At 40.3% G+C, this 23,372-nt stretch overlaps 1 long non-coding RNA gene across 1 annotated transcript; it reads right to left on the minus strand.

The window, feature by feature from the left end:
• Positions 1 to 1,929: 1,929 nt before the first annotated feature.
• Positions 1,930 to 3,001, minus strand: LOC120549561. Its single transcript, XR_005637404.1, has 3 exons — positions 2,828 to 3,001; positions 2,173 to 2,214; positions 1,930 to 2,040 (listed from the first exon to the last, which is right to left on the minus strand). It is a non-coding gene; the product is annotated as an uncharacterized LOC120549561 (long non-coding RNA).
• Positions 3,002 to 23,372: the final 20,371 nt, after the last annotated feature.

Raw genomic sequence — 23,372 nt, forward strand, 5'->3', positions numbered from 1 at the left:
CTTTGCCGCTTTTAATTGTCACCAAACCACGTAACATACACGTGACATATCAAATAAAGTGATGATTCCTATTCTGTCAGTTACAGCCCGGAGCTAGCTACATTGCTAACGTTGATGCTGACACACCTCCTCACTTGGCAGAGCCTCACATCAGACGCTGAAAACCAATTATTAAATACACAGCTGGCATCCTACCTTTCCATGCAATCCGATATAATCCATGGAAGATATAATCCATAGCAATGCACATCATCTGCTGTATCCACAACAATCAATACGTGTTTGAGCTATATTTCCTTCTTGCAGGTGTTCATGTCAAATCTCACACATCCATAAAAGCACTAAGCTAGTTATTGCTAACGTCCGTACAAAGTATGCTAACCTAAATGTTATCTCAGAATTAAAAAGTAGTAATCCAAGTCGAGCTTGTTGACTGTGCATCTTAAGCCCTTAGTTTTTTGGTGGCCCTTAGTGTTAAACATTATATATTTATTGTTAAACAATAAATATACCTTTGTATTCAATTATAATTAAATTATCTTTATTGAGAAAATACTTCTTGTATTTTTTCATACTGTACTGCAAAGTTACTCATCTGTCATACTGTTAAACTGTGTTAGTTGCCACACTATCCTGATCATTATAACAGTAAATAGGAACAAGCAAAGGTTTTCTATATAATTTAAAACAAATAACATGATGACTAGACCTTGGTTAGGTGTTCTTATAATGGATGCAAGTATGGTGAACAGCAAGCAAATATTGATTATATGTCAGTTACTGCCTTTTGCCTTTGCATGACTCCTTGTTTTTGGCACATGATACAAAGGAAGAGTACAGGAACTGCCAAACAAGGATCAAAGGTCAATTTTGAGCTCAAGATTTCTTGCATACAAACATTTCTTAATTATAGCAACTAGTTTTCAAATTTTGGGAGTTTTACCTACAATACTTTTGTCTGGACAAAACAGAAACTTTAAAGTCATTTTTCTCAGTTTCACACTAGCAAGTTAAGGTCTTTTGCTTTTGCAGGGCAGAAATGTAGTGCGCAAGATGCATATTGGAATGATAAAGTATGTAATGTGTAGGTGAATGGCCAAAATGGGGATGACCCCACTTATCAGCAGTTCTGGAGAGTGATGGCAGAGGGAAAGAAGCTGTTCTTGTGTCTGGTTGTTTGTGTGCAAGGATCTGTAGCGCCTGCCAGAGGGGAGGAGGCAGGAGGATGGCAGCAGTGTAGAAGATTACCAATAGCTCTTGTGGTAGGCCATGCTTCCGCAGTTGCCGTAGGAAGTACATCCTCTGCAGAGCCTTTTTAAGGATATTGCACTCCCTCTTCTGGTCCTGGGAAATGATGGAGCCCAGAAAGTTGAATGAGTTGATCTTTGACACTAGGCTGTTGGATATTGTGAGGGGGAGCACTGGGGGGTCCTCCAGGTCTGCTGCAGTCAGCGCGGGGAAGTTTTTCTGAGAGGCCGCTAGAGTAGCAAGAGGAAGCAAAGTTACAAGTCAAATTAAAACCCCTTATCAGCCAAGCTACGCATAATACTGATGTGAACAATAAAATAACACCTGCCTGTTATAACCCTGCAGATTGTCAGGTCCTGGAAGGCCTTTGTCTTTCTGCCCTGCAGGCTATACGGTTTTACAACGTCATTGGTTGAAAGGTTGTCAGAAAAAGTTGCTGTAAAACAAATATAGAAATACAAATTACACATGTAGAACAAAGTGGAGAACAATCTCATTTTGTAAGAGAAGTCAGTTCAGTTATAATGATATTTTTAATTTATGCAATTATATAATGTTATCTTAGGGCAGGGTAGGGCCACTTAATTACCATTTTGTTCCTCCTCTCCTGTTGACCGAGACTCCTGTTGAACTCCTGCAGCTCGATGACTGTTGAGCAGGGCGACAGCAACACCTCATCGACTGGAGCAGAGGGAGGTGACTGGGAGCTCCTTAAGAGCATGAGCAGCTCATCCATCTTTTCCTCAAATGTGTCCATCCGCTGTGCCATGCGGGTAATGGAGGTCCTCATGGCTATGGAATAATTAATGGTTTTAGTTGTTATACATCATAACAGTCATGTGATATGCACCAGGTTGAATTTCAGTAGTTCCATGGTAGGAAATATGACTGGTTTCTTAAATGCATGCATAAATGTTAACTTACGCTCTGTCCTGAAATGCTTTCTTGCTTGTGGAATGGATTCATCTGAAATAAAAGACCATACAATTTGTACTGATTGCAAAAAGAATATATGAAGTGTAAATAATGTAGTCTGTACTTAAGGTCTTACCATGATTATCTAAATAAACGATTGATGTATTTAGACAACCAAGGAGGTGTAATCATTATGTTATGCTAGGTTAGCCTGCAGTTTTGTGAACAGAGCTTCTGTTACTACATCCATGGCTTTATCTCTCATCCACGTTACAGGCTTTACAGCATACAGCCCTCGGATGTATCGTAAGATAAGTGTTTAAACCTAAACCCACATCGGCTCTTAGGGACATGTAAGATATTACGTTAACGTTAGCTAGCTACCTAGCTAGTTAACTAACTCCATTGTTTAGCTTGATAGCCCCGGCAGTTTTGGAAAACGCTAATGATGTTAAATCCATGTAACGGGCTTTACAGCAGCCATCCCTCAGATGTATCCTAAGATAATACCATGGATGTATTAATAGAACACATGGTGAATTACAGCCTCCAATTTGGACGTGCATTCAGTGAGTCCGACTGAGTTCAGCTCAACTCGCTGACGCTGTATAATGCTGGCAACCATGTCGGAGCTTTCTTTAAGTTGTTTACCAAAATCTCTCACCTTGTTGTCCAGGTTCCTTATGGTGGTTAAAACATCACCGAGGGAAGGTTCAGTCTCTGTGGCCAACTTTGATGTATCCTCCATACTAGGGCTAGCAGCTTAGCTAGCTGTGGAAAGCTAACTTGTTTCCCGCGTTAGCATACGGGCTAGCAGTCTTGAGCGGAGGAAAGTCTTTACTGTTAACAGCCGACAATGTCTTTCTTGGTATCTTCGTCCTACCTTGCGTTATAACACTGTCGGTGAAGTGTAGTCAGCATAGGTTTTAGTCAATGGCAGTATTTCAGTTCGAATTTGGGACCAAGCGAACGGATCTTTTGTCTATCCTGTTAGCCAGGTGTGTGTACCGGTGTTGTAAACGGAAGTCAGGACAGGACTTGAATCGGTCACCTGAGAGCAGAGGCACTGTCTTCCCCTACTGGCGTGGGGGTGTAACGGTAGGATTTGTACACTGGACTGAGACACTTGTTGCGTGAATCTATATCAAGTGACTGCTAGGCTACTTCAAAAACTTAAATGGAGCTGGTAAAAATAAACATTTTCAAAACCGCACTCAAAACAACCAAAAACAACCAAACGGGAACGTTGTGTGGAGGTAACAGTGCAACCACAGGAGAACGTTCCCGTTGGTTGGTTCCCTAACGTTTAGGGAACGTTATAACCATGAGGGAACGTTCCCTAAACGTTAGTTTTTGGTTTGGTTCGAACTAACCTTTAGAGAACCAAAAACTAACGTTCCCCAACGTTCCCTAAACGTTCCCAAAACGTTCTGTGTTAGTGGGGATCTCACTTTCTATTAAGCCCCATTGTACCAACCCGGAATTTTCCCGAGAGTGGAAGTTCTCCCCTTATTAGACATTCTCTGGTTAGACTCAGAGTTTGTTAAACCTCCTACCTGGGGTCCATTCTTCGTACGTTGCTTAAAACATCCGAGATCAAATGACACAACCTAGATGATATCATCGTGCTAATCATGATCTGGCTAATTAGGTTCTTCGAACACACCTGCTGTTGATGATTAGTATAGCTGGATTGAGTTAGTGAGATAATTGCGCGTTCATGCGCTTGTTTAAAAGTGGAGATGTAGGCCTATCGATAGCAGAAACTTTGATCAGCAACGCTGCTATTGGCTGCTCACCGTGGCCAAAGAGTGCGCTCAGTTTTTCAACGCAGCAGAGCAAGAACTATTACTGAAAGGGTATGCTGAGTTTGAAACAATAATTAAAACGCCAGGGAACACCTCAAAGTCTGCAAAAGCCAGGAGAGAGGGCTGGCAAAAAGAAGCAGACAAATTAAATCTGTAAGCGTTCCATGTTATGGTTATATCACTTATTACAGTATATATTCTTGTATTTTAATTATTTCATAATTGCTTAATGTCAGAGCCAGCTCAGGACCCACTAGAACATGGGAACAAGTAAAAGTGAAGTACAAGAATATTCTTCAAACTGGTAAGATTTTCTACTTCTACTGTTTAGTCTCTTTTACCCAAAAACATTTTAAATGATGTGTTTGTCTGTTTATAACAGCAACCAAAGAAAAGGCGCGATAAAAAACAGGTGGTGGTCCTGCACCCCCACATTATACCCCGGCAGAAGAGCTGGCCCTTGGGCTAAATGCGAACCGACCCATTGTGGAGGGCATCCCTGGGGGCAGCTCTTCCTTAGACCTACAGGCCAGGCACCAGTAACAGCAACACCTAAATTACAGGTAAATGAGTTTTAAATCATCTTGCTACAGTGTAAATAATTTGTTGCTGCATTAAATTAAGTATGTCTATATTCCAAATGGCTGGTACAGTCATTCCAACAGATAAATATTGAGTCAATTGCTTTGACTTGTGAAGGTGAAAACTGCATAACTTAATGTAGGCCTAGTAATGTTTTGCAATATGTTATTGATCATATTTTTTCATAGTGTAGTTCATTGTAATGCCATTGTGTTCTCTTTTCCGACGAGTCAAACTTTTAACGTGTGGCTCCAACAAGTTGATAATGTAGATGAGACCCTCCCGAGAAAAACGATATCTCTCAATCAGTAGATTATCGCGCTGCGCTAAAGGATCCTGTCGATCTCGCAAAACGCGATTGCTTTGAAAAGCTATTTGAATTATTCTGGCACCTTCAGCAACAGGTTCCTGACGTAAAAACGGACAAGACATGGCTGCGACAGACTTCCCATATCACCTCCGTTTATATAGCCGGGATCTAATCCTGTTGACATGAAATAAGCCTGCTCGCGAGCAGGTTTAAGATTGCGCACCTGTTGCTATGACAGCAAGTCCAGGATGAGCGTCGAAGAACTAAACAATCCAAGATCATGCCAAATCGCCAACAATCAAATCCAGCTAAGTGAGTTAGCGACGTACGAAGAATGGGCCTCTGGAAAGGACCTACTTCGGTAAAGTTAGACAGAAATTGGCAGATTCGCGGGTTCGCGGTTCAATAAATCATAAGCGAAACGTGTTACTTAAACAATAGGCAGCTCTATCTAACCGTAGGAAGGTAGACAACAAGCTACAACCCGGTTTTCATCCGAAAGAACCGTCTACTTATGTGGATGAATACAATGCATCCCTATGAGCGTCATGCTTTCAGCCGAGCGTCTAGGGACCGTCTGCAAAGTGCAAAACCGAAAGTGGATACAAAGATAAAATTCAACAGCTTCACTGTTATTGAGCCTAGCTCTTCCAAAATCACTCCACACATCTATGGCCTCCCTCTGAACATACTACACCGACAATATGCCTCAGCCTATTTTTTATGAATTTGTATTGCCAAAAATTCAATACCGTCAATGTTATTGAGTCTAGCTCTTCCAAAATCACTCCACATATCTAGGGCCTCCTTACCAACATACTACACCTTCTTATGTTGGGAAAGCAGGCTCAGATTATTTTTAAATATTTTTCATTGGGGATAACATCCAATAGCTTCACTGTTACTGAGCCTAGTGCTTCCAAATTTACTCCACACATCTGGGGCCTCCCAAACAACATACTACACCTATGTTGGTAAAGCAGGCTCAGTCTATTTTTTATATTGTAGAAAAATGCAATAGCTTAACTGTTAGTGGGCCTAGTGCTTCCAAATGTACTCAACACATCTGGGGCCTCCTTACCAACATACTACACCTTCTTATGTTGGGAAAGCAGGCTCAGATTATTTTTAAATATTTTTTATTGGGGATAACATCCAATAGCTTCACTGTTACTGAGTCTAGTGCTTCGAAATTTACTCCACACATCTGGGGCCTCCCAAACAACATACTACACCTATGTTGGTAAAGCAGGCTCAGTCTATTTTTTTATATTGTAGAAAAATGCAATAGCTTAACTGTTAGTGTGCCTAGTGCTTCCAAATGTACTCCACACATCTGGGGCCTCCTTACCAACATAATACACCTTCTTATGTTGGGAATGCAGGCTCTGCCTAAATTCAATACCGTCAATGTTATTGAGCCTAGCTCTTCCAAAATCACTCCACACATCTATGGCCTCCCTCTGAACATACTACACCGACTATTTTTTTACAATATGCCTCAGCCTATTTTTTATGAATTTGTATTGCCAAAAATTCAATACCGTCAATGTTATTGAGTCTAGCTCTTCCAAAATCACTCCACATATCTACGGCCTCCCTCTGAACATACTACATCTGCTAATTTTTGAAAATCTGGCTCAACCTATGTTTTATGAATTTTTATTGTGAAAAATCTCAATCCCGTCAATGCTATTGAGTCTAGCTCTTCCAAAATCACTCCACACATCTAGGGCCTCCCTCTGAACTTACTACACCCGCTAAGTTTTGAAAATCTGGATCAGCCTAATTATAATATATTTTTATTGTGGAAAAATTCAATACCGTCAATGCTATTGAGTCTAGCTCTTCCAAAATCACTCCACACATCTGTGGCCTGCCTCTGAACATACTACACCTGCTACGTTTTGAAAATCTGACTCAGCCTATTTATAATATATTTTTATTTGGAGAAATTTCAATACCGTCAATGCTATTGAGTCTAGCTCTTCCAAAATCACTGCACACATCTATGGCCTCCCTCTGAACATAGTACACCCGCTAAGTTTTGAAAATCTGACTCAGCCTATTTATAATATATTTTTATTGGGGAAAAATTCAATACCGTCAATGTTATTGAGTCTAGCTCTTCCAAAATCACTCCACACATCTATGGCCTCCCTCTGAACACACTACACCTGCTACGTTTTGAAAATCTGACTCAGCCTATTTATAATATATTTTTATTTGGAAAAATGTCAATACCGTCAATGCCATTGAGTCTAGCTCTACCAAAATCACTCCACACATCTATGGCCTCCCTCTGAACATACTACACCTGCCACCTTTTGAGAATCTGGCTCAGCCTATTTTGTATGAATTTTTATATGGGATAACATCCAATAGCTTCACTGTTAGTGAGGCTTGTGCTTCCAAATTTACTCCACACATCTGGGGCCTCGCTACCAACATACTACACCTTCTTATGTTGGAAAAGTAGGCTCAGCCTATTTCATATTATTTTTTATTGTGGATAACATCCAATAGCTTCACAGTTAGTTAGCCTATAGCTTCCCAATTTACTCCACACATCTGGGGCATCCCTACCAACATACTACACCTTCTTATGTTGGGAAAGCTGGCTCAGTCTATTTTTAATTTTTTTTTGTGGAGAAAAATGCAATAGCTTCACTGTTATTGAGGCTAGTGCTTCCAAATTTAGTCCACACATCTTGGGTCTCCCTATCAACATATTACACCTGCTAATTTTTGTACAGCTGGCCCAGGCTATTTCTTATGAATTTGTATTGTGAAAAAACTCAATACCATCAATGTTATTGAGTCTAGCTCTTCCAAAATCACTCCACCAATGTAGTGTCTCCCTCTGAACATACTGCACCCGCTATCTTTGGAAAATCTGGCTCAGCCTATTTATAATATATTTTAATTGGGGAAAAATGTAATGGCTTCACTGTTATTGATCCTAGTGCTTCCAAATTTACTCCACACATCTAGGGTCTCCCTATCAACATACTACACCTGCTGTGCCTATTTTTTTTAAAGTAAGTGCTGTAGTACAACCGGCAGGGGGCTTTGTATGTGTGGAGTGATTTGGGAAGCACTAGAATCAAAAAGAGTGAAGCTATTGAATTTTTTTTCACAATAAAAATACATAAAAAATAGGCTGAGCCAGCTTCTCAAAAAGCGGCGGGTGTAGTATGTTCAGAGGGGGGCCCTAGATGTGTGGAGTAGATCTGGAAGCACTAGCCTCAATAACATTGATGGTATTGATTTCTTTCACAATAGAAATTCATAAAAAATAGGCTGAGCCTGATTCTCAAAATGTGGCAGGTGTAGTATGTTCAGAGGGGGACACTACATGGTTGGAGTGATTTTGGAAGAACTTGACTCAATAACAGGAAGCACTAGGCTCAAAAACTGTGAAGCTATTGGATGTTATCCACAATAAAAATATTTAAAAATAGACTGAGCCAGCTTACCCAAAATAAGAAGGTGTAGTATGTTGGTAACGAGCCCCCAGATGTGTGGAGTACATTTGGAAGCACTAGGCTCACTAACAGTGAAGCTATTGAATGTTATCCCCAATAACAATTCTTTAAAAATAGACAGAGCCTGCTTTCCCAACATAAGAAGGTGTAGTATGTTGTTTGGGAGGCCCTAAGTATGTGGAGTGATTTTGGAAGAGTTAGACTCAATAGCATTGACGGTATTGAATATCTTCCAATACAAATTCATTAAAAATAGGCTAAGCCATATTTTCAAAAATTACTCAGTGTAGTATGTTCAGAGGGAGGCTATAGATGTGTGGAGTAAATCTGAAAGCACTAGACTCAATAGCATTGATGGTATTGAATTGTTTCACAATAGAAATTCATAAAAAATAGGCTGAGCCAGATTCTCAAAAAGTGGCGGGTGTAGTATGTTTAGAGGGAGACACTACATGGGTGGATTGATTTTGGAAGAGCTAGACTCAATGGCATTGACGGTATTGAATTTTTCCCCAACAAAAATATATTATAAATAGGGTGAGCCAGATTTTCAAAAATTAGCAGATGTAGTATGTTCAGAGGGAGGCCCTAGATGTGTGGAGTGATTTTGGAAGAGCTAGACTCAATAGCATTGACGGGATTGAGATTTTTCACAATAAAAATTCATAAAACATAGGCTGAGCCAGATTGTCATAAAGTGTCGGGTGTAGTATGTTCAGAGGGAGGCCCTAGATGTGTGGAGTAAATCTGAAAGCACTAGACTCAATAGCATTGATGGTATTGAATTGTTTCACAATAGAAATTCATAAAAAAATAGGCTGAGCCAGATTCTCAAAAAGTGGCGGGTGTAGTATGTTTAGAGCAGTGTTTCTCAACGGGGGCGGTACCGCCCCCCAGGGGGCGTTCAGAAGATGATGGGGGGCGTTGGAAGCAATATTTTGGAAAGGGGGGCGTTGAGGTGCCCTTGGGGGGCGTTTGTTTGAAAGCTAGTTTAAACCAAAGATTCACAATAACAATACATGTTTACACTTAAACTACTTGCAAAAAACTGTTTTCTGCAACATTAAAAACCTGCCAGTTCACGGCACTGCAACTGGACGAGACGGTGGATCATTGTTCGGCGCAGCTCCGTGCTGCCTTCAGGAAACGGGAAGTCAGAGCATCGTCTTAAATGAGCTCCGTATTTCAGCGTGAAGCTGCGTTCAGAAAAAATAGCAATCGCCGCAGGGTGGTGCGACGTCCTGATGTATTCTTTAATCCCCCCAATGTAGCACAAGTAGACTTTATATTTCACAGTAACAGTTTTTCGTCAGATCTTTTATAGAACCCAACGTTTCCTACTGTACCTGAAGGCAGCTTAATTTCACGAAGAAAAAGAGAAAAGAGACGAGCGAGAGATTTTTTTATTTTTTTTACGAGCGAGAGATATCGACTGTGCTTTGTTGTTTGGCAAACATTTAGCTGTCCCCCAAACTCCCGGGCAATTCAGGGCTTGTGTTTGCTGTTTTAACTTTTTCTTGTTGAAGCGATAGAGGAAGAGATGTCACTGTTTACTGTACGGGACTCCACCTCCTCAAAACGCAGCGCGATGTGGGGTTGCGCTTCTCCAAACGTTTTTTTCTGCTATTTACTCGCAAGACAGGCGATAGCAAACCTAGACTTTCAAACCTAGACTCTTCAAACCTAGACTCTTCAATCCTAGACTCTTCAAACCTAGACTCTTCTAACCTAGACTCTTCTAACTTATACTCTTCTAAGCATTAACAAAGGGCTCTCACTAACTTTCAAAGGTTGTAAACTTATTTCCATTCGGCAGTAGGTGTCGTTCTTCAAGTCGTTTGTCATCACCAAAATGAAAACCTTGTTTCTGTGTGTGTGTGTGTGTGCGTGTGTGTGCGTGTGTGTGTGTGTGTGTGTGTGTGTGTGTGTGTGTGTGTGTGTGTGCGTGCGTGTAATCCTGCTTTTACCCCATGATAAGTGCAAGCTTGTTTTCCGTTGGAACAATTTGTATGAAAAATAGATTTGAATGTTAAATTGCTAGCTGTTTCTGATTGGCTACTGTTAGTGTTTGTAATAATAATAATAATAATAATAATAATAATAATAATACATTTTATTTAAAGCGCCTTTCATGACACCCAAGGTCACTTCACAACCAAAAAAGGACATTCAAATTATAGTCATCTTATAAAGGTGCTGAGGTTCACACCATGCAGCAGGCCTTTTGATAATACCTAATTATAGTTTGAATGTTACATATCTAGTAGTTCTGATTGGCTGCTGTTATTTAATTTGAATGTCAAATGGTTGCATTTAAAAAAAAAAACTGTAAATATTTCTATTCACATGGCTTTTTTGATACCTGGGAAACTAATACATGTGTTGTTTGTCATTCAATGATTTGATTTATTGATTATTTTTAATAACAATAGTAATGACAATAATAGGCCTATATTAGGGCGTAATCATTAATATCCAGGGCAATTAGCCTACATAATATTTGATGGGGGGCGTTAGGGACCTGGATAATGGATAGGGGGGCGCTGGCACAAAAAAGGTTGAGAACCACTGGTTTAGAGGGAGACACTACATGGGTGGATTGATTTTGGAAGAGCGAGACTCAATAACATTGACGGTATTGAATTTTTGGCAATACAAATTCATAAAAAATAGGCTGAGGCATATTGTAAAAACAATAGTCGGTGTAGTATGTTCAGAGGGAGGCCATAGATGTGTGGAGTGATTTTGGAAGAGCTAGGCTCAATAACATTGACGGTATTGAATTTAGGCAGAGCCTGCATTCCCAACATAAGAAGGTGTAGTATGTTGTTTGGGAGGCCCCAGATGTTTGGAGTAAATTTGGAAGCACTAGGCTCAGTAACAGTGAAGCTATTGGATGTTATCCCCAAGCTATTGGATGTTATCCCTCAAGCTATTGCATTTTTCTAAAATATAAAAAAATAGACTGAGCCTGCTTTACCAACATAGGTGTAGTATGTTGTTTGGGAGGCCCCAGATGTGTGGAGTAAATTTCGAAGCACTAGGCTCAGTAACAGTGAAGCTATTGGATGTTATCCCCAATAAAAAATATTAAAAAATAATCTGAGCCTGCTTTCCCAACATAAGAAGGTGTAGTATGTTGGTAAGGAGGCCCTAGATATGTGGAGTGATTTTGGAAGAGCTAGACTCAATAACATTGACGGTATTGAATTTTATCTTTGTATCCACTTTCGGTTTTGCACTTTGCAGACGGTCCCTAGACGCTCGGCTGAAAGCATGACGCTCATAGGGATGCATTGTATTCATCCACATAAGTAGACGGTTCTTTCGGATGAAAACCGGGTTGTAGCTTGTTGTCTACCTTCCTACGGTTAGATAGAGCTGCCTATTGTTTAAGTAACACGTTTCGCTTATGATTTATTGAACCGCGAACCCGCGAATCTGCCAAGGCTGACATGATGACATCATGACAATCTAGTCCTTTCCCGTTCGTTGTCCTGCAGATAACACAAACAAACACCTGGCGATGTGCTGTTTGGATGCTCGCATAAGAAAACAGCAGAAAATCTTTTGTTATTGTGGCATCCATGTTTTCACACACCTGATGCTCTAGGCTACGGCCAACCGTTGGTGACAGTCATGCAAAAAGTTGTTATGCCAAACGCCAATATAACAGAAGAAGAAGAACACGCATCCCGACCATGTGAACGCTGCCAGTCGGAAAAACAATGTAACCAGGGGTGCGGTGCCTGTTATTCCGAGGTGGCATGAACGCAGCAAGTTGTCCTCATTCTCAATAGGGTTACAGAGCAACAAATAAAAACGACATAATTAACGTTAACGTTAATTTTACTTGTCGTCGGGTAAACTGTGCTAATCATATTGTGTAATATGAGCTATTGTTTTAAAATGCAATGGTAGCCTACAGTTGGAGGGTAACATTTCATTCAAGTAAGTTTGGCTTGCCCTAATAGTCTTTTTAATTAACGTTAGTCGCTAGTCCTCTCTTAGTTAGTAACGTTAGTTATTTGATATTCTCCCCTCCATTTCAATCCTCATGAATGAACAAGAGGAAACCAGAGTTCACTCAGGTTCGGAGGTCCAGAGTGAGCTGACTTGCACTTGTTGGGGCTGAAGCCTTTATTTCAGGTGACAGCCACTAGTGCCAAACTGGAGGAAGACGTGTGTGTTGAACCCTGACTGGTTTCTATATTTAGTCTCCCAGTGTTTTTTTTTGTTTTTTTGCTCGCGGCCCCGGTATGGCTCTGGGTTCTCCGGTGACAGTCCCGGCCCGGCCTGGAGCTCTGCAGACTGCAGATCTGTCAAACAGCGCTTCAGGTTTCATCTCCACCAACTATTACAGAGCAAGATCTGTTCTTCCACATTGGAAATCTTTCATCTTCCCCAAAAACGCACTCTTCTGCTGCATGTAAGTACAGGCAACTATTTGAATGTTTTTATTTATTTACTAGAAACTTTAGAATAACGAATACTGTAGTATTTGCAGTTGTAACGGATGCATTGGCTCTTGACTGCATTATTTGGTGGGGAGGTTTACATAATCCAGCTCTAATTGATCCCAGGTATCATCATGTTATTGCTCTTCTCCCCTGTGTTTCATCTGCCATGTGTGTTTTTCAAAGAATTATTTTTCATTACAGTCTTGTTAAACCTGCAGGGCAACCGCTTGTTATGTGCTTTATTAAAAACTCCTCTGGTCCTTCTCAAGGACTCATTACACGGCTCAGCTGAACTGATCTGAAAGCAGCCGTCCACACGTGTTCCCTGCTGCTATTTTCAGGCCCCGACAGCTTCATAACAGCGACGCTATCTCACATTCCTGCAGTCCAAGGGAGCGCACTTTGTAGCCTTGATAATATACAGCACTAGCATAAAAACTGGCCAAATGTAGTAAAAAAAAACAACTCATTCCAATTTAGTTGAAATAAGACATTGTAATGTCATACATAGGCTATTATTTTGTTTGGTGTGATAATAATAGTTTGATGCAATTCTATAACTGCATATTTATAATATATTCCTTATTATTCCTAAAATATAACAAGTTTTGTTACAAAAAATATCTATTTTAATTTTCAATCTAATTAGAGGGCATTATAATGCATCACCCCTTATTTAACACACAATTACACACTTTGTGTTATGATGACTGCTTTGACAGGAATGTAGTAAAGGGAAAAAACACCTGAAGTGTTATTTTTTGAGAAATTGAGAATCACATTTAAATATTGACTATTTGTTTGTGGACTTGTGTTTCTGTTTGGCTTCCAGGCTTATTTTCTCAGAGACGTTGTGGCTCACAACTGATTTCAAACTACAAAAGTGACCATTACTGGTTGACAGTTTATCAGGCCACCCTGCAACATTTGGCTCAGGGAATGTGGACAAGTGTTTGTTACTGTTGTATATATTCGTCCCCGTGATAACACCAAGACCGCGGCAAGCATAATTTGGCCAAGTGGCCAAGTTAGAAAATATCGCACCTGATGCGCCCAAATTTATAATTGGAGATTTCAATGGTTGTTCTATAAAAAACGTACTGCCTAACTACTATCAATATGTCAACTGTCCCACGAGAGGAGATAGAACACTTGACCTATGCTTTGGGAACATCAAAGAGGCTTATAAGGGCTACGCAAAACTGCCACTGGGGGATTCCGATCACAACGTGATTCATCTCGTTCCGTATTACAAACAGAAGCTTAAATCCAGCAAGCCCGAATTAAAGACAATTAAGAAGTGGAGTGACGAGGCGATTGAGAGCCTTAAAGGCTGGTTTGACTGTACAATATAGGACACCTTCTTTGACACTTGCAGAGATCTGGAGGAATTGTGGTGACAGATTATATTCAGTTTTGTGTGGACTGTGTAATTCCAGATAAACACATTAAAGTATTTCCAAACGACAAACCATGGGTAAATAAAGAACTCAAAGTAGCACTGAAAAGGAAAAAGGAAGCTTTTGAACAAGGGAATATGGCCCAGATGAAGGTTGTACATAGGGAGATAAGACATTTAACCAATATGTGTAAGCATAAATATAAACTACAGATTGAGGCAAAAATGAGGGGTAATGACATGTGATGTGCAAGGGGTTATTGACCCTCTACAATTTGCATACAGGACAGAAAGGAGCACTGATGACGCCCTATTGTATATGCTCCATAATATTTATTGTCACCTTGATCCGCCCAAACGATATGTACGTGTGTTATTTATAGACTTCTCATCTGCATTTAACACCATTAGGCCTCACATTATGATGGAGAGGCTATTGCGGTTGGGAGTGCATAGTGACGTCATCAGATGGGTTGAGTCCTTTCTGACTGACTGAGTGCAGTGTGTCGGGGTAAATGAAGCAGTGTCTTCTCCCATTATTACAAACATGGGGTCTCCACAAGGAAGTACAATCTCCCCAGTCATATTTACCCTGTACACAAATGAATGCAGGAGCAACACACAGGAACATGTGTGTTGTTGGGGCTCGACCCACCAGCAGATGACTATAGAGGCGCAAGGGATTGAAGTGTTAGAGGAATATAAATACTTAGGAACAATAATAGATGCAAAACTATCATGGAACACCAACACTGAGGCAATCTAAGAAAAGGGTCTGCAGCGACTGTATTTTATGCGGAAAATGAGACAATTCAGAGTAGAAAAAGACATGATGGTCCTTTTCTATCGCTCTTTTGTTGAGAGTATTTTAACTTTCTGCTCCATTGCCTGGTATTTGTCTTTGTCAGTGACAAACTGGACATCAGTTAATTTCTCTGACCACGATCTGCGAATCCAGGGTAGTAAGGAAAGGACCAGCAATTTGCGGTGATGGGCTACATCCCCTATTCCAGGCATATGAGGTGCTGCCATCAGGTAGAAGTTATAGGGTGCCGTCCTTACAAAGCAACCGGGCTCGCAAATCATTTATTCCTACCAGCATTACACTACTAAATAAATTAGGGAAAATAACTTGATCCTTTCTGTGTGATCATACTGCACGTTGGTATAATATTAAAACGCCACTGATGATGTTGCACCTTACTATTGATTTTTGAATACTATTGAACGACACTGCACTTTGCTATTTTTTTTATGATGTGGAGATATTCGGGATTGTGTATTGTGGTTGTGCGGGGGGAAGGGAGGGTTTAGTGGTCTTGTTGTTGTCTATGGTCTGTTGTCTGTCTATTTGATGAGCTGTATGGTGCAAGATGAATTTCCGAAAGGATCAATAAATGTCTAAATGTCTATGTATTGTACCACTACATTCGTCTACTACTGTAACTAACTAGTCCACACTGTGGCTCCTCTATCTCAGATCATATCAGTTACCTTACTGTTGTCATAATGTAAGCTGAGACTATTTAAATGGATAAACTTCCTTGTTAAAGCTGTATATGCACCATAATCGTCTCTGTACCTAGTCGTGTCATTTTTAAGGCTTACAGCGTCTTTGTTTAGGCTAAGTGTTATGTAGTCAGTGGGCACTCTCTTCATGCGTCTTCAGCTCTGTGAACAAACAAAGAAAATCCAAAGATTGTGCTTTAGCCTGGGAGTGCATTAAAACAGTCCTGTTTATAAATCCACACTTCCCAGCTGTTAAAGCAGATAAACAACATTGACACAACCCACCTATGTACATCGTTCAAAATCTTTCGATCCGGTGCCAATTTCGATACCTCAGTTTCGATGCCGGTTCCTTAACGATACTTTTTTCGATACCATATGTTTTAAAATCCATTTCAACATCAACAAAAATGCATTAAACACAAAACTTTTATTTTCCACCTTAATTGTGAATCAAAACAGTTATCAAAATAAAAACATTCTGGTAACAATGGTTGTGCTTTTGGATAGGGGTGCACCAGTCAGATACTAATCCTAACCCTAACCCAAAACAAACTTTAAAAATTAACAAGAAAAGAGAAACCTTTTTGCCACAACATTAACATATTATAAATAATAAATAAATAAACACATGACATTGTGTACAGGCTAATATTGAACTAACTAAAATGCTAAGGAATGTAAACAACAAAGATGTTTTAGTGCAAACTGCAAAATGACACAAACCTTTAACAATAAACTTGGTGACTGCCCTGTTGTCAACATTGAACTAATGAAGAACTAACTTAAGTGTTAAGGAATGTAATTGAATTGCCTTGTTGCTGAAAGGTGCTGTAGATGTAAAGTTGCCTTTCCTTACAACCTCAGCCCTTCAGTCAGTCATCAAGGCACAGAAACCACTGTTGTGCCTGCTTGTCTCAGAGGAAGTGTAAAACAACAGCATCGCGACCGCTTTCGCCTCACCATTAATATCACACGCTGTCTGCGTGAAGTTTTGAAAAACTGTAACCACATTTAAAACCACTTTATCGGCATTGCCGTTTGAATCCTGAACATTTATGAAAGGCTGGGTAGGGACTGTAGCTAACACCTGCCTTTCTGCAAGTGACTTGAAGTAACAAAGGCATAACTGTGACCTTTTCACAGCGTTTACATGCAGTTTAAAAAAACGACTATATTCGGGTTATGGCAAATGCCATGTAAACACCGTACCCCGGTTAAAATCCGAGTGCTCATAACCCGGTTAACAGACCTAGAGAACTCCCTTTAGTAACCGGGTATTCCTGCACGCATACACCTTAACCGGAGTAAGATCGGCTTAAGGGTCTGCGCATGTTCGGTAGGTTAAAACTGCCCCTCCCCACTCAGCTGCAGTGATTTCTGACCCGGAAATAATAGTTAGCTGATTTTTTGCATAATTCCAAAATATCCTAATGTACCATTCTTATTTTTTATAAAGTTAGGTCTGAGAAATGACACAAAGGCTACCTGCAGGATATTTAACCCAAATCCGCCTCTGTGTGGTGTGTTCAGTGTTCAAAGCAGAAATTGCCTCTCCCTTTTTGCTATTATCATATCTTTCGGGGTGTGTCTGTGAACACTGTGTGACAGGTTCAGCAACACAGACGCTATTGATTTTTTGCCTACGCTTAGACAAAGAGAATAAAGACCTGCTGGAGATCATTTAGAGAGAACTAAGGAGGGAGTGTTGTTGTTGCAGAGTGAGTCACATTGCAGAGGAAGCATCAGGAGAGAAAGTTGTTGTTAAACCTGAAGCTGCAAGGAAATGTGGTTTCCATGCGTTTTTGTTTACATCTACTGTATTGTGGATGTCAACAGAGTTTTTAAAACCAGTTCAACTCAGTTCTGGCTTGTGTTGGTTCACTTTGACTCTGTTGAGTTTTGTTCAAACCATTTCAGTCAATTCTGTCTAGTCTACTTCCATTTGACTCTTTATTGCTCCAATTGAAACTCAAATTCATCCAAAAAATATATATTTATATACTTGTGGAGCTCTGAGGTTTGAACTTGGATTGAATGCATCCCTTCCTTTCTCCTCCATCAACCTCCTTACAGGCTAGTGCTGTATATAATAATGATAATGTGTGCACCTCAACTGGATATATACAGTATGCATAAATATATTTAAAAAACATTTAATGCTGATATTGCAGCCTTATGATGTCCCCCCTCCCTGTGCTTTTTCCACAGCAGTGTGCTATGTGTTTCACTGCCCTTTGCCTTGTTGCTACAGTTAGAGCTGACCGGAGAGATTTGTGACTTTGGCTCAGGGAAACTCTGTCACAGGCTCGCTCTATGTTTCTGTCTCCTGCCCTTCTGTATTTATTCTCTCCTGTCCTTCGCATAATCTTTTTGTTAACTCTCTCTCCGTCTATTTCTTACTATTACTCTTATCTATTCCTCTTTAGCTTCATCTTTCCGTGGCACACTTTATTGTCTTCCTCTCTATTCTGCTGCATTTCTCCTCTCTTCCAGTTTTTTTATCAGACAAATACAACAAAACATTACAAAAAAATGAAAATAAATTGAAAAAAGGCTTATGGAATGATAATCAAATACAATCTCTCACACACTCATATGAACAATCATAATAATAATAATAATAAATTGAATTTATATAGCGCTTTTCATGGACTCAAAGTCGCTTAATATCCCCTTGATCTCGTCTTCTGTTGTGGATATGCTTTGTTCAGGCTCAGCAATGCGGCCGCTCCATTCCTTAATGTTGGTTTAAACATTTTTAATTGCTCTCAGTACACCATCCATCTAAGAATAAAATTCTTATTTGAAGTATAGCTGTCACGATGTCCATTGTGAAGAGGTTGCCCAAGATTTCAGTGCTGATGGTACCTGACTCGGCAACGAGTAGGCCTACACCTCTGTCTTTGTTGGAATCCGGTCACACCGGCTCGTTTTCTTCAGTAGTGAGTCCTCCAGCGGTTTTATATTGGTCCTTGGTTACTTTTTTCAGTATATTCACTTGTATTACAACTATTGTTTCAAGTTGTGATGCTTTTACTCTAATTGGGATTATCTAAGTAGTATTTATTTTAGGATGAGCAACAGAGCATGAGGACCAAGTCTGCTCACTACACCGCCATAACTGGAAGTCCCATATCACATTGATTTGTTTAATAGAGCTAAACTGCTAGGTATAAAATATGTTCGGTTATAGGTAGTCCAAAAAGGTGGTACCTCTTTGCCACATACCTTTTGACCTGATGGCAACAACTCAAGTTGACTGCCTGTTCCTTTCCAATTGTGACATGACTCATCCAGGAGTGTATAACAACCTATACAGTTTGTTTTTACTACAGACAATGAATCTGAAGTCCTTTCCTACATATGGTATCTGTGTTTGAGGCCCATGGCAGTTTGTCATTAGTCACTCTCTAAGAGTCTTACTTGGACTCTCTTCCTCTCTCTCCCTACCCCCCTCTCTTTCTCTCACTCCTGTCCCCTCTCATCTCACCTCCCCCTGGTCACTCCGTCTGCAGCTGACACGAAGCCTTTGGATAGCTCAAATGCCGTACTAAAGTGGTTTAACCCCCACATACACACACTTCTCAGTGTAGCTTTATGTCATTGTGTGTCCATGTGCACACATTAATGTGAGAGGGCAGTGGTCCACTTCTTGCACGTATTATTTGCTGCAGTACACTTGTGTAGAGGTTGACCAGCAGCAAAGGGCTAACCTCAGACAGTGTTTGGAAATACTCTACAACTTCATGGTTGTGTTTTAATGCACTTGACTTATTTTATTTCTAATTATTTAGACAGTCAGTTATAGGTAAATCAGCTAGAATAATTAGCTGCAGGTGTTGCAACAGCCTGTTTGGTGAGCTTGTAGGGTCTTGTTTCTTGTACGTAGGTTAGCAAAAACCTTAACTACTTCAAATCAAATTCAAGGTCTTGCTGATCACTCATCAGGTTCTCCACAATAAAGATCAAACTTATACTTATGAACCCATGGCACAATATTGTGTTACTGACTGTAAAGTTCTTAAGTCAATGCTGAAGACTAGAGTGACTGAGCTTTTGCCTATGTAGCACTGTAAATGTGTCAGCAAGTCTGAAATTGAAATTGCACCTGCATTGTCTTAAACCTTAAAGGTCCCATATCATGCTTGTTTTCTGGTTCAAAGTTGTATTTTGGGTTTCTACTAGAACATGTTTACATGCTTTAATTTTTAAAAAACATTATTTTTTAGGGATCAATTTTTAGCACCATTTATCATACAGACAAAACAAATTCCACAATACGTGCCAGGTAATGTCAAGTGTTGCATAGAACAGATGAACACAAATTGAACAAGAACAAAAACCCTCTCCCACCCCCCACCCTTTGCAGTCTCGAGGAAAACAAACAAAAAAACAAACAGAAATCACACCTTGCCTAGTCGCTCTCCTCTGGTTCTTGTGCCGTTGAGGTCATTAGGTCTGATATTTGTGCTGCTGCACTTTCCCATAGGCTGATAGTTGATGGTTTGGCTTTGTTAATCCTTGCTGTAGAGAGCTCAAGCATAACTATGTCTAGGAAATACGCTAACCACTGTTTTATACAAAGCGAGTGGGGGGAGCCAGCGTTGAGCTATCATTTTCTAGGTTGCAGATGAGCCAGCTAGCCAAATCTTCCTCTGTTTCTCAAGCAGGTGTAATTTAGAATCATCATTAAGTCATCAAAACAATCGGGACAGTAGGGATTAGATATCCTATCACATCAGATATTATTGATGTTTTATGCGAGAACTAATGCACCTGTTCATATTCCCAGACCATATGTAGGAAAGTTCCAGTTTGTTCAGGTTGACAGAATGTACAATAGGGAGTGGGAATGGCTTTCAAGACGTATCTCTTCTGAGGAGTCCAATATGTCCTATGGCATATGTTGAAGTGGATCTACTGGTGATTTGGGTTGTTGGAACAGTGGAAAATGTTGTCCCAAACTGTCTCCCAATTAATTGTGTTCCCCTCAGGGCACAGCTCTCATTCCCATTTCTTTACTATTGGGAGTTCTCCTATGGATATTTGCATCAGTTTAGCATAAATCCTGGACACTAATCCTCTCACAGGAAAATCAACAAACCATTTAATGACTGGGTGTGCCTCAAGACTGTTTCCCCATTGTACTCCATAACATTTTAGGGCTGATCTTAAGCGCAGATAAAAGTAGAAGGATGTCCTGGAGACCTCAAAACTAGCTCTCAGGTCTTCAAAACTCAACATACCTTTCTCATTGAATAGCTGGTCTAAGTATAAATACCTCTGTCACTCCACTGCTTACAAGCAAAGGGTTTGTTACCAGACAGTAAGCGTGCATTGTGCCATATTGGGGTATTCAAATGCCATTTATTAACGTAGTTCCTCCTCCACCTGTTTAAAGTTGGTCAGTGTGTTGGTGATAATAGGGCCATACACCTTTTTGGACACACACCTGCAAAGGCAAGGTCTTGCAGTGTTAGACTTCCAGTGGGGTTTTGCCCTATTTCTCTCCATGGAACTGTACATGAGGGGTCCATCCACACTCTGAGGGCCCGTAGCTGAAAGGCTCTGTGATACACTTTAAGGTTAGGGAGGGCCAAGCCTCCCGTGTTTGTGGTACGTTGCAGGGTAGAGTATTTTAGCCTAGGTTGTATATTATTACAAATATACTGCCGAATTAAGGTATCAAGTTTTTTTCCAGAAATTTATTGGTGGGGGTAAGGGGATCATTGTACTTAAGAAATTCACACGAGGAACTATGTTCATTTTAACAACAGCAATCCTGGACCGTAGCGATGCAGACAGCGCAGACCAATTGGCCTTTGAACACTACTTAATATAGTTTCATAGTTGTCCTGGACAACTCGCTGTAGCGACGCGTGTATGGTGATGCCCAAATATGTAATTTTGCTTTGTATTGTAACACTAATGGCTGATGTCACATGCCTGTTGTTCATTAAAAGAAGATTAGATTTATTCCAGTTAATTTTATAGCCGGAGACTAATTCGTTGAAGATTTTAAGAATTTTTGAAAGAGAGTCCTCAAGATCAGAGATGTACAACAAAATATAATCTGCAAATAATGATATTGAGCTGCTATTGGATTTAATCTGGACATTACAGATTTTATTTTGCCTTATGGCTTGGGTTCAAGAGAGAGATTGCAAACAGCATGGGGGAAAGTGGGCATCCCTGTCGCGAGCCCCGCTCAATGGGAAATGGCTGCGAATGCAAGCCATTGGTTGAGACTATGGCTGTGGGGTTCACACATAAAGTACGCACCATGTCAATGAATTTGACCCCCAAACCAAACCTCTCCATTACTTGCCACAAGTAGTTCCACTATAGGTGGTCAAAAGCATTTTCCGCGTCCACTGATAAAACTACTGCCTTTTGTTGGGAGGTTTTTGGCTTCTTCTATACATGAAATAATCTGCGTACATTGTTGCTGCATGACGCTTTGATATAAAACCTGATTGGTCAGGGTGGACTAGCTTCTCGATAAAGCGCTCTAGGCGGAGAGCCAAGACTTTGGAATAAAGCTTAATATCAGTCCTGATTAGGCTGTTGGGCCTGAAATTGGAGCCATCCGTAAGATCTTTGCCCTTTTTGGGTATAATGGAAATTAGCGCAGTGTTGGTGGAAATTACCCTTCTGTATGGCTGAAGTTAAAGCTTGTAAAATGGTGGTCCTAATATGTCAAAATACTGTAGAAGAAGTTCTGATGGAATTCCTTCCTACCCTGGCGTTTTCAATGCAGATTTAAGTTCCTCTAACGTCATGGGTTGGCCCAGTTCTTCTGCCTCCTCTGGGTCAAGAAGAGGCAGGTTTAGTTCTTTTAGTAACTTCTGGCACTGTGTCGGATCTGGGTTGCAGGAGGACTCATACAACTTTGAATAGAAGGATTGAAAAGTGGCGCTGATATCCTTGGGGTTTGTTGAGATACCTCGGTCTGTGCGGATGCTATTGATAGTAGCTGTGGATTCGCTTAGTTTTAATTTAAGAGCAAGCAATTTGCTTGGTTTACAGCCATTAAAATAATAATTTTGCCTCACTCTGTGCATTATGAACTCAGTTCTCCTCCTTAGCAAATCATTCAGCTCTGTTCGACTTGTGACTAGAAGAGTAGGCTATGTGTAGATTTAGAAAAACAAGTCTTAAGAGACTACTCTAAAGATTTACAGCGTTCTTCCAACTACGCAATCCTTGCCTCTCTTTTCCTCTCAAGTTGACTGCGAAGGAAGATGTGAAATCTCTAATAAATCCTTTAGTTGCCTGCCAGAAACTGAGTCTGTATTGATTGATATAAACTCAGCCAGTTTGGCTCTAAATTCAGAATCAAAAGTTGTGTTCTGGAGAAGGGAATTAGCAGTTGCTTTAAACATGTCTGATATATGTTTTTGGCTTTTGTATGATTGACCCCTGATCTATCCTGATTTAAATGTAGTACTGCATTCATGTCTCCCCCTATAATTAGTGAATATTCATTGAGAGAAAGCAATTCATTGGTTAGGCGCGGGGAAAACTTTAATCATATGTAGACGCATAAGTGCATATACTGAAACAAAGGCTACTCCTTATCGTGGTACATATATAAGATATCCTGCCTGATAGGTCTTTACCACTTTTGTCTACGGTGAGTGCATATTT

Source organism: Perca fluviatilis, chromosome 20 (genome assembly GCF_010015445.1).
Source record: "Perca fluviatilis chromosome 20, GENO_Pfluv_1.0, whole genome shotgun sequence".
Lineage (NCBI taxonomy): Eukaryota > Metazoa > Chordata > Actinopteri > Perciformes > Percidae > Perca > Perca fluviatilis.